The 10,269-nt window shown below is 39.1% G+C and overlaps 1 long non-coding RNA gene across 1 annotated transcript in view; it reads right to left on the bottom strand.

The window, feature by feature from the left end:
- Window positions 1-9,729, bottom strand: part of LOC120621423 (uncharacterized) — a 94,360-nt gene extending 84,631 nt beyond the window's left edge. Inside the window, exon 1 of the long non-coding RNA XR_005658154.1 lies at window positions 9,260-9,729. This is a non-coding gene — a long non-coding RNA (uncharacterized LOC120621423). The remainder of the gene's footprint in view (window positions 1-9,259) is intronic.
- Between the last annotated feature and the right edge of the window lie 540 nt (window positions 9,730-10,269).

The raw sequence follows: 10,269 nt of genomic DNA on the forward strand, positions 1-10,269 counted from the left end.
GCTTATCCTGGAGCTTCAGCCTGAGAGGCAGGCATCAGGTTTGGCGCATATCTAGGCATCTACAGGTGTGCTCTCAGGAAACACAAGCCAGAGGACGCTGTGCTTTGCACTTTCTCTCTACCTCACTCCAGCTCACCAATATCTCCCAGAAAGGGGCTTGTACCATCATCTGGAGCCCCAGTTTTTTCAACCATTGCCTAAAAAACACCTCAAAATCACCTGGCACAGGTGATCAGCTGGGCTTACACTTGTGGTCTCATAATACGGTACATATAGTTGCATACTTTAAAACCTGCTGAGAGTTGGGCTTCCAATCAGCATGAATCAAGGTGCTGAGACACTGACAGGTCTGCACAATGTCAACTACTGGGAGCTATTAAAAATAAAATAGGCTGCTTGAGCAATCACAAAGGTTGGGGAGATAATCAAGAGCTAGGGCAAGGTTGCATGATAAAGTTCATCTCCTACACAAGGCCATTCCTGCAAGACTGGGAGAGGCGGTGTTTTCATCTAATGCACAGAAACAAACACAACAGGTAAAGCAAAATGAGGAAATGGAGAAATAAGTTCCAAACAAAAGAACAGGATAAAATCTCAGGAAAAATAAATAAATCTCAATGAAAAAGGCTAATAATACCAAGTGTTGGTAAAGATTCGACCAACAGAACTCTCTTGTGAGAGTTCTTCAGAGGGTGGATTGGTACGATCACTTTGAAAAACAGTCTGTACATGCCCAGGTACAGCAAAATACATGTTTAAGACTGTGCATAGCAGCATTATTTGCTGAAAACAACTAGAAACAATCCACGTGTCCACAACAGTGGAATGAATAAATGTTCATACAATGGAATATTTACAACAATGACATAAACAAGCTGTAGCCATACACACACAACATGTACTAGATTGACAAACCTAAAACCAAGAAGAAAAAGATTAAAAAATAAAGCCAGACACAAATGAGCACATACAGTTTTATCCCATTTATAGACAGTTCAAAAATAGGCAAAAACATAGCCAGTGATTACCACAGAATTCGGCCCTATGATTCCCATCATGGGGCAGAAAGGTGTTGTCATCAAGATGAACATTTTGGGGGCTCTGAGTTCTGGTCATTGGTTTTTTTGACCCATAATTACATAGGGATTTGCTTTATAATAATTTATTAAGCTGTATATGTGTGTGCACTTTTCTATATGTCATGATAGTTCACCATTTTTAAAAAGGCTTTAAATCATATGAGGACTGCCATTTATGAAATTAGAGATTTTTAAATAAAAATAGCACTGTTAGCAAGCATCTTTTTCTTTTCAATGATGCTACTGTGTCTTAATAGATACATCATATTTCCTATGGCAAAAGTGATATTACATGATTTTTGAGTCTAGGTCCTAAAAGGCATTGCAGTTTCTTTCCAGTTCCCTTGATATGCTGACTCTCCAGGAACTCCTTTTGGGAGCAGAGCCACCATGCCGTAAGAGGTTCAAACCATGCAGAGAGGCCATCTGCTTGCTCCAGTTGACAGCCACAGCTGAGCTCAGCTTTGGAGTTATTCCAGCCAGGCACCACAGAGGTGAGTGGGGATCCAGAAGATCCCCACCCCCAGGCATTAGAGTCTTTCCAGGTGAGGCCCTGGATCTCCTAGAGCTGAGAAAAGCCACCCACCATGCCCCATCACAATCCCTGACTCACGAAAACCATAAGCACAATGAAATGGCTACTGTTTCATGTAACCAAGTTTACAGTGACTCTTATACAACCTCAGCTACTAGAACAACAACCTTAACACCATTATTTCTAATTTTTTAAAGAATTCGAAGAAGATAGGTGTTTCACTAGCATTTTCAGAAGGGTATGAGTGAGGCTTAGAGCAATAATGTGAATTGCCTGACGTTATATGGTAGAGCCTCAATTTAAACCCAAATCTGTCACCAAAGTCTGTGCACTCTCTATATGTCATGCTGCCTTTCAGGGAGGAGTCAATTACCACAAAAAAATTCCTAAAAAATGCATGTAACAGAGATAAGAGAGTTTCCTCAACAAAACATTTGATGCTGGACCTGATCATCAGAATTTTCATGAGAAGACTAAGAGGATTTAATTTAACACAGACTCTGCCACATGACAGCTCTGCACCATAGCCAATTTGCCCAACCCCTATTTTTTCACCTATGAACTATTACCCAAGACACTGGGGCATATAATAGGATAATGCTTTCTTGAAGCCATCTGTGGGGGGTTTATGAGGATAAAACGAGGGAATCATGAAAATTAAAAGTAATAATGATGCCATCAGACATGTTGCTTCTTAGCAAATTGACAAGTTTTGAGAATGTGATATTCTTACATACATCTGCATAGCACTTACAGTTTTCAAAGCATTTTTACAACATATCTTTGGCGAAAGCACTTGGTAAACTGTAAGGCACAATGACAGACAGCATTATTGTTAACACACAGCAAGACAATAAAAGCTAAGGAGCATCGATCTGCTATGGAACCAGAGTGAAAGAAAGAAAGAAAGAAAAGGAGGATGAGGGCATGCAATGAAATGGGATTTTCCTTCTATGTATCCTTGTCATCAAGAACAGGGCCAGATATATATGTGAGTGTCAATTTCCAGAGTGATATCTGGATATTTCCTTGCAAGCCAGCCACTGAAATTTTTCAAATCTCAGAATTGGAAAAATGGTCTTATGTAATTTCAGAGGACAAATTTTCCTCCCAACTCTGCTCCTTCCATATACAAACTCAGCAAAACTATTCAATGTGGCAATGAGGAGAAAAGCTTGTCTGCATATTTATGGTGGCCAGTGTGACATTCTCCTTTATGAGTTAAACCTCTGTGAAAGAACACACGTCTGGAGCCCTCTAAAGAATTAAACTTCCCACGAAAGGGTGGTTATGACTCCACCCAGTGGTCTCAATTCAAGGACTTCCTGCTTTTCTAAACAGGAGTTTAAAATGTGCTGGGTGACTTGGTCTGACTTTTTTTCCCTACTGCAGCACATACAATTGAAAGAACATGAGGTCAAGAAAAAAGTAGAATAAAAATTCACTTTCCATCTCTAGAAAGAAATGGGAAGATGGAAGATCATGTTCTGCTGTGACTTTCACTGTTCTCCAAGGAGCAAAATACAATGAAAGACCCAAAGAGTAGGGTTAGAGACCATTTCTTTGCACAGCTTTTAAGCTGATGTATTTTATTCTTAGAGTCTTTTATTGTATTCTGTTCCTTCTGGGGGTGGAAATAGTCACTTCAGAACTTGCTCTGCCATCTTCTGCTTTTCATAGAGTCTGTAATGGTGTCAGGGGTTGGTCTGTCTTCAAAGGTCAAAGAACTCTTTGTTGATTGTAAGTCTTTATGGCATTCATACTATGTGTTCACACCATGTTAAGTTTAGTATCTGACCTGGTACCTCAAATATAGTTGATGATCAAGAGATGGTTGGTTATTCATTCAAATATTGACTGTGCTACACCTTCAGTTCAAGTTGATGAAACAGATTGTCTCTGCCCTCATGGAGCTCTCAATGTAATAGCAGTGGTAGTGGCACTAGGTAGTGGATGCTGTAGCACGAGAGGCAGGCAGAGCCACAAATTCATGTTCACCTTCCTAAAGTAGTTACTGTGAAGCAGTTTCTCACCATGTGTGTAGTCTCCTTTGCATCTAGGCAGGGTATTGCTAATCATATCCTAACCAAAAAAAAAAAAAGTGATGTACGGCACTTCCAGATCTGAACCATAAAAACTTCCTATGCAATCCTCTGTGCTCTCTCTCTACCCACTCTCTGTTGGCTGGATGTCAATGCCTATGGGATCCAGTCATTCTGGATCCATGAATGACTCTATGGAGCAGAGATTCTGTTCTCACTCCCTACATTTCTACCCCATCATCACTGATTGGACTCAACATTAGTGAAAAATAAACTTCCATTCCAATAAGCCACTGAGAGTAAAAGTTTATCTGTTACTACTGCTAGCATTTTATTAACTACTCATACAGCGGCTTCTTGTTCATTCATTCATTCGTGTTTTATTTTTATCATTCAACATACTATTGAGAGCCTACTGTTTGCTTGGCATAGTTCCAGGCACTTGGGACACCATGGATGAGAAGGGACAGAAGATAAGCAAAAAGATATATACACAAGAGAATTGAAGTTGAAATAATGCTATGAAGGTGTCTAAGTCCATTCGGGCTACTATAACAAAATACCATAAAACCACTATGTCCTCACCTGGTGTAAAGGGCTCAGGAGCCCTATAGTTTCTCTTTGTAAGAGCACACATCCCATTGATGAGAGCTCCACCTTCATGACCCAATCACTTACCAAAGGCCTCACTTACTAATACTATCATCTTGAGGGTTAGGAGTTCAACATATGATTTGAGGATGCAGGGGACACAAAGATTCAGATCATAAAGAAGAAAACAATCTTTATTTTGATAGAGAGTAACTGAGAAACAGGTCTGAGGCAAAGACAATTTAACCTAAGACCTGAAGGATATAAGAGTCAGTCATGCTCATATTTGGGGAAAGGGCACTGCAAGCTGAAGGAACAGAAAATGCAAGAATCCCAAGTTATGAAATCACTAGGCAGGTTCCAGAAACCAATCAAAGTAATGTGCTATCTAAATCAGGATAACAGGCAAAATACTATCTAAATCAGGATAACAGGCAAAAACTGAGATAGCTTCTAGTGAACATTGAGGTATGGTCCCCTACTCATGACCTTCTCAACCAATCTTCCAAGATCAATCATTGTTGCCCTATAGTCCCAAAGCCTTGCTCCCTTCCCAGTGCTCCATGCTCCATGCTCTGTCTGTGGCTGATGCCATTAAGGACTGACTGACCCCTAAAAGAAGGTTTGTAAGCAGTTTAGCAGCAAGCAGGATTCTAGAGCGCTCGTTGGAATCATCTCCTTAAATCAATGAAACATTTTAAATGTATGATTTTTTAACCGGGAAAAGTCCTATTGGCTTGAATGTGCCCAAGAATCTTGACCTGAGGGTTCAAGAAACCAACACCATGCAAATTGCTAAGTATTTCATAAATAGATAGATAGATAGATAGATAGATAGATAGATAGATAGATAGACAGATAAATGGCAATCACAATAACCTCACTACAGAGTGTTTCCTACAGTAGGAAGAAGAAATTATTATAGTTTCAATTCGAGACTTGGGGACCACCTTTGATATGAACTCTCCTGCCCTTACATGAAATATTAAATTAATTTCTGTTATCAATTGAAAAATGTTGCTGTCTTATTCACTATGAATTACCCTCGCTGAAAATATTTGCTATTTTTTTCTTCAGATTCCCGTGTGTCATTAGCCTGGGGGATAAACTGTCTGACTTAGTTATAAAGAAAATCACTGTTTTTACTTGATGCCTAATTTTTTTCCAAGGGGACAAGAAAAACATTCTCACCACTCTCAACTTGTTTTTAAGAAAAGAAGAAGGTGCCATTTTACTAAAAATCTATCACACAGTATGATAACAAGATTGCTCTGAGCTAGGATGAGAGAAGCTCCAGGAGGTGATTTAGGTAGGAGTAAGGAGTAAGTGAGGCTGGAGTAAAAGAGAAATATTGAGTAATTTCAGATGTTTCCTTAACACTGGGGCCAAATGGAAGTAGAATCTTTGACATTCAGTGGTCTCTACAGAGGAAGAAGTATTGAGAAGAGTTGAGAGGGTGTGAGGTTAATGGAGTCAGGAAGCTGAAATCTGGTCCTGACTCCATTCCCAAGTGACTGTGAGTATGTAACTATCACTCTGGGCCTCCGTTTCTTCATCAGGATAATGAACTTTGTTCTCTGCCAATCCTAATGATCTGTGGTTTTTCAGTAATGTTCACTGAGCATCATGATAGTTATTTTTATGTGTCAGTTTGGCTGGGCCACAGTAACCAGATATTTGGTCAAATCCTATTCTAGATATTTCTGTAAAGGTATTTTTTTAATGGAATTAACATTTAAATCAGTAAATCTGAGTAAATCACATTGCCTTCTATAATGTGGTTGGATCTCATTCAATCAGTTGAAGGCTTTAAGAAAAAGACTGACCTCCCACAAAAGTGGGAATTCTGCCAGCAGGTGGCCTTTGGGCTTGAAATGCAATGCTTCCCTGAGCTTCCAGCCTGCTAGTCTACCCTGAAGATCTACAATCACATGAGCCAATTACTTAACATAAATATTGGTTTTCCTATTGGTTCTGTTTCTCAGGAGAACCCTAATGTAAGTATCTACCATGTGCCCGGCATTGTCTTAAACACTTGGGATTTATGAAGAAATAAAGATGGAACAACTCCTTGTCCTCTCAGAGCTTATGATCTTGGTTATGTCTCTGGGACTGTGGGAGGTCAGAGGTCTCATGTTCATTTTCTAATCACAGTCCTCAGGTGTCAATACTGACCAGGAGTAAAATGAGAATCAAAGATACGCTGAAGTGGTCCAAAATACATAAATGACTGAAATAAAGTAAAATAAAAGCCCAGCATAATCATGGGCTGCAACAGAAAAAGAAATCTTGTTTCTTTCTCCCTCCTCCTCAGACCATACCTAGAATGTACCCAACTGCAGTCAGCTCTAAAGGCCTTTGCACACCATTAGCAATCCATTGGCAAACTAGAATGCATTGAGGTGAGAGTGTCCGGATTGGTGAATTTGGCCAAAAACTTCAAGTGCTCTATAGGGAATGGTAGAAAGAATCACAGATGTTTAATTCAAGTAGTAGTTCTCAACTGGAAATGGTTTTGCCCTTCAGAAGACATTTGTCAATATCTGGAGACATTTTTGGTGGTCACAACTAGGGCTGTGCTCCTGGCATCTAGTGCATAGAGGCTGACCTACAACACAAAGGATGCCCGCCCCCTCCCGATAAAGAATGATCTAGATCAAAATGACAATAGTGGTCAAAGATCTACTTAATAAAATGAATGGTATTCTTAAGAACTATGCAAACATGGAATCAGGGGCTCCATAAGAAATGAGTTTTGAGTTAGATGTTTACACAACCCATGAATTGACTCTCCTCATTACTTTAGCCTCCTCTGCATGTCTTATCTCATTAATCCTCTTGGACAAGAATGAAGAGCACAAACAAGAATGAGCTCATGACAACCTATGAGGTAACTACTATAATTATGCCCATTTCTCAGATGAGGAAACTGAGGCTTACTGAGATTAAATAATTTGCTCAGGGTCATTCAGCACGGAAGCAGCAGGGCTAGGATGCGAACCCAGTCTACCTGATAACCAAGTCCAGATTGTCCTGTTTGCTCCAGCTAAACAAACAAAAAATGGTCTTGAAGATCCTGTTATCAAAGAACAAGTAAAACATTAGTGACGCCGCTTGGACAGCAGATGATAGTGAAATGCCAGAAATTACCTTCTCTGAAAAATCCCTTCATCTTTCTTTCAGTGCAACCAGAAGACCCAGAAGAGGTTAGACTCTCAGTTTCCCTGGGCCTAAATGTCATTACTTGTAAAATGGAGTAATGACCCAACAGTACACATAACCTGTTGCCATTACTAATGCAATTACGAATGAGATCATTCTTATCAGTCAGGATCCTAACAGGAAAGATGCAACGCTCAAGAACAAGGAAGGATACTTTACAAGAGATTCATTCCAAACCTCAATGGCCAGTGTAGAAACCTGGGCTAACAACAGTGGAGCAATCTCAATCCTAGGAACTAAGGCACAAAAGGAAAGAGTGGGTCCTAGAACATGGAAGGAAACACGATTGTGTAGATCAAGCCACCTTGGTCACACCAGGAACTAAATCTATGTTGTGGCTGACTACATAGAGATGGAGGGAGTCAGGAGAATGAACAGCCTGATCTCGCTCTCCTCCCTCTCCCCATCCCATCTCTTACTGGGTCTCCCCACTGACCACTGGCCAAACCCCACAGAAGGGACCAGCAAGTGAGCCTGTTAGTGAACTTTCTATAGGTCACTTTCCAGGGGTAGAGAGAAGAGAGAAGATTGGAGGGTGGACTCAGAGGGACAAAAGACACTGTACTGTCAGGTATAGGATACAATAGAGCCATAAAACACATGAAAATGTTCAGTCTCACTGGGATCAGAAAAAAAAAAATACAAAAACTTAAGTACTTTTCACATCAAATTTAAAAGAAGTATTTTTAAGATAATATCAAGTGTAAGTCTGGATTTGTTGAAATGGGGATACTAATTACAACTAATTGAGGTAAAAATGTCCATTGTATCTGGAAGGCAGTTTGGAGTAAGTAGCAAGAAGCGTGGACTTGTTCTTATTCTTTGACTCAGTATTTCCACTGGTATACTACTGATATTCCTATATTAGAATATTCACCATAGCATTATTTATGATAGTGAAAGTTGGAAAATTAAATATCTAACAATAGGGCCTTGGTTAAATAAATTACAGGATATTCATATGATAGAACTCTATAACCGTGGAAAATCATAATATAATAAATGTTGAAGATATATTAATGACAAAAAATGAAGTTATAAAATATATTCCATGAAACTCAATCCTATTAACATATTCTGCATGTATATCTGGGAATATCTCTGAATTCAATCAGAAAGGAAGTACACCAAAAGAGTAGCTGTAATTACTTCTGGATCATGGGATTTGGGGTAATTCTTATCCCCTGGTAGCTCAAAGAAAAGTAGAAAGAGTAAGGAAAATAAGTGTCTCAAATTAGCAAGAAAATCACAGTTTTAAATTTCAGGTGAACATGTCCCATTCCCTAAAGCTCTTAAGTCATATAGAGAGGCCCAAACGGGGAAGGGAATAGGGGGTACCTCCTAGAGTCCTCTTCCCTAGTTAAGAAAGATGAGATTCTAAAAGCCAATCAAAGTTATAAGTCAAGTGTCTATTATTTCTTAACGTGGCGATTTAAAGTCAAGCTTTAGTTACTTTAAACAATAACCCTAAACTAAATGGCTCTATCAAAATGCACACCTCCCCATTCTCATTAAGTGACATCATTTACTGTTTGCGGGTCTCAAAAGCTATAGCAACAGTTTCGTAGACAAGAAAACCCAGTTCACCAACTCTTGCACATATTTCATTTCCTGTATATTATTCCATATTTATTTCTGCGTTTACATAAAAGCAGCTATGAAAAGCCTTGCCTAGCACAATCACTGCCCAACAGATTATTCCCAAGCTCCACAACAACCTGGAGGGCCAATGCCATTAATCTAATTTTGTAGAGACGGAAAGTGAGACTCAAAGTAGTGAAGCTTCTTACCTAAGGTTACACAGTAGATGATGACTTGAGCCCAAGAATCCTGAGGCATTTCCCTTATACCAGCTTCTGTCCAGACGGCTGAGTGTGCTTGAGCCAAATGCAAGGCCAAGAAGTCCCCTGTGAGATGAAGACCCTCATACACAGACTCTCAGGAGGGTACTACGTGTGAGAGCCTTAACTGGGCATGCTCTTGGTTCTTCATTTCATGTCTCAAAATTCATCCCAAGAAATCCTCAGGGGCATACAACCATTTCTGTACACAGATATCTGACAGTTATTTATAGAGCAAAATAGCAAGAAACAACATAAATGTCGAACAATAAGAGAATAGTTAACTAAAGGATGGTTTAGCCATCTAATGGAATGCTATGTAGCCATTTTAAATGCTTTCAAAGAATATCCACTGGCATGAGAAATTGCTCACAATACAACATTGAACGAAAAAAAGAAAATAATTTGACAAAGATGACAAATTGTAATCCACAAGGACAAGTACAAAATTATGATTTCAAAGAAAAATGACTACTTCTTGCAGTATCTAAGTAAATACTTACTGGGAGGACTTCTTTCTTTTTCATATTAAAACAGCTCACGCTCAGGAAGAATTTTTTCTGCTGACTTCTATCTTCAAAGTAGTTTAACAAAACTACAATTATTTCAGTAATAATTTTGTTTCTCATCACAACTGTAATACATGCACAAAGCAGAAAACTTGAGAAAAGAGAAAAACAAAAGGAAACAAAAGCACCAATAAATTTCTCATTTACCCTACCCAACCGACACCTCTGAGAGAGTTACTCAACAGTTTTATCCAAAATGCTCCCATTTTCCTTCCAAGCTACAGTCACTCTTAACCAAGTTTTTAGATTCTGTAACTAGGATTTATATGATTGTATGAACAAGAAGCAAAGTATCCGTTAACTCTATGAGCATATTTTGTGTCCTCTTCTCTCTTTTGTTGCTCAAAATGAAATTTAAAAATTAAATAAACCCTACCAAGCCGCCAAAAC

The sequence above is a fragment of the Pteropus medius genome, unplaced genomic scaffold (genome assembly GCF_902729225.1).
Source record: "Pteropus medius unplaced genomic scaffold, Ma_sr-lr_union100, whole genome shotgun sequence".
In the NCBI taxonomy this organism is placed as follows: Eukaryota; Metazoa; Chordata; class Mammalia; order Chiroptera; family Pteropodidae; genus Pteropus; species Pteropus medius.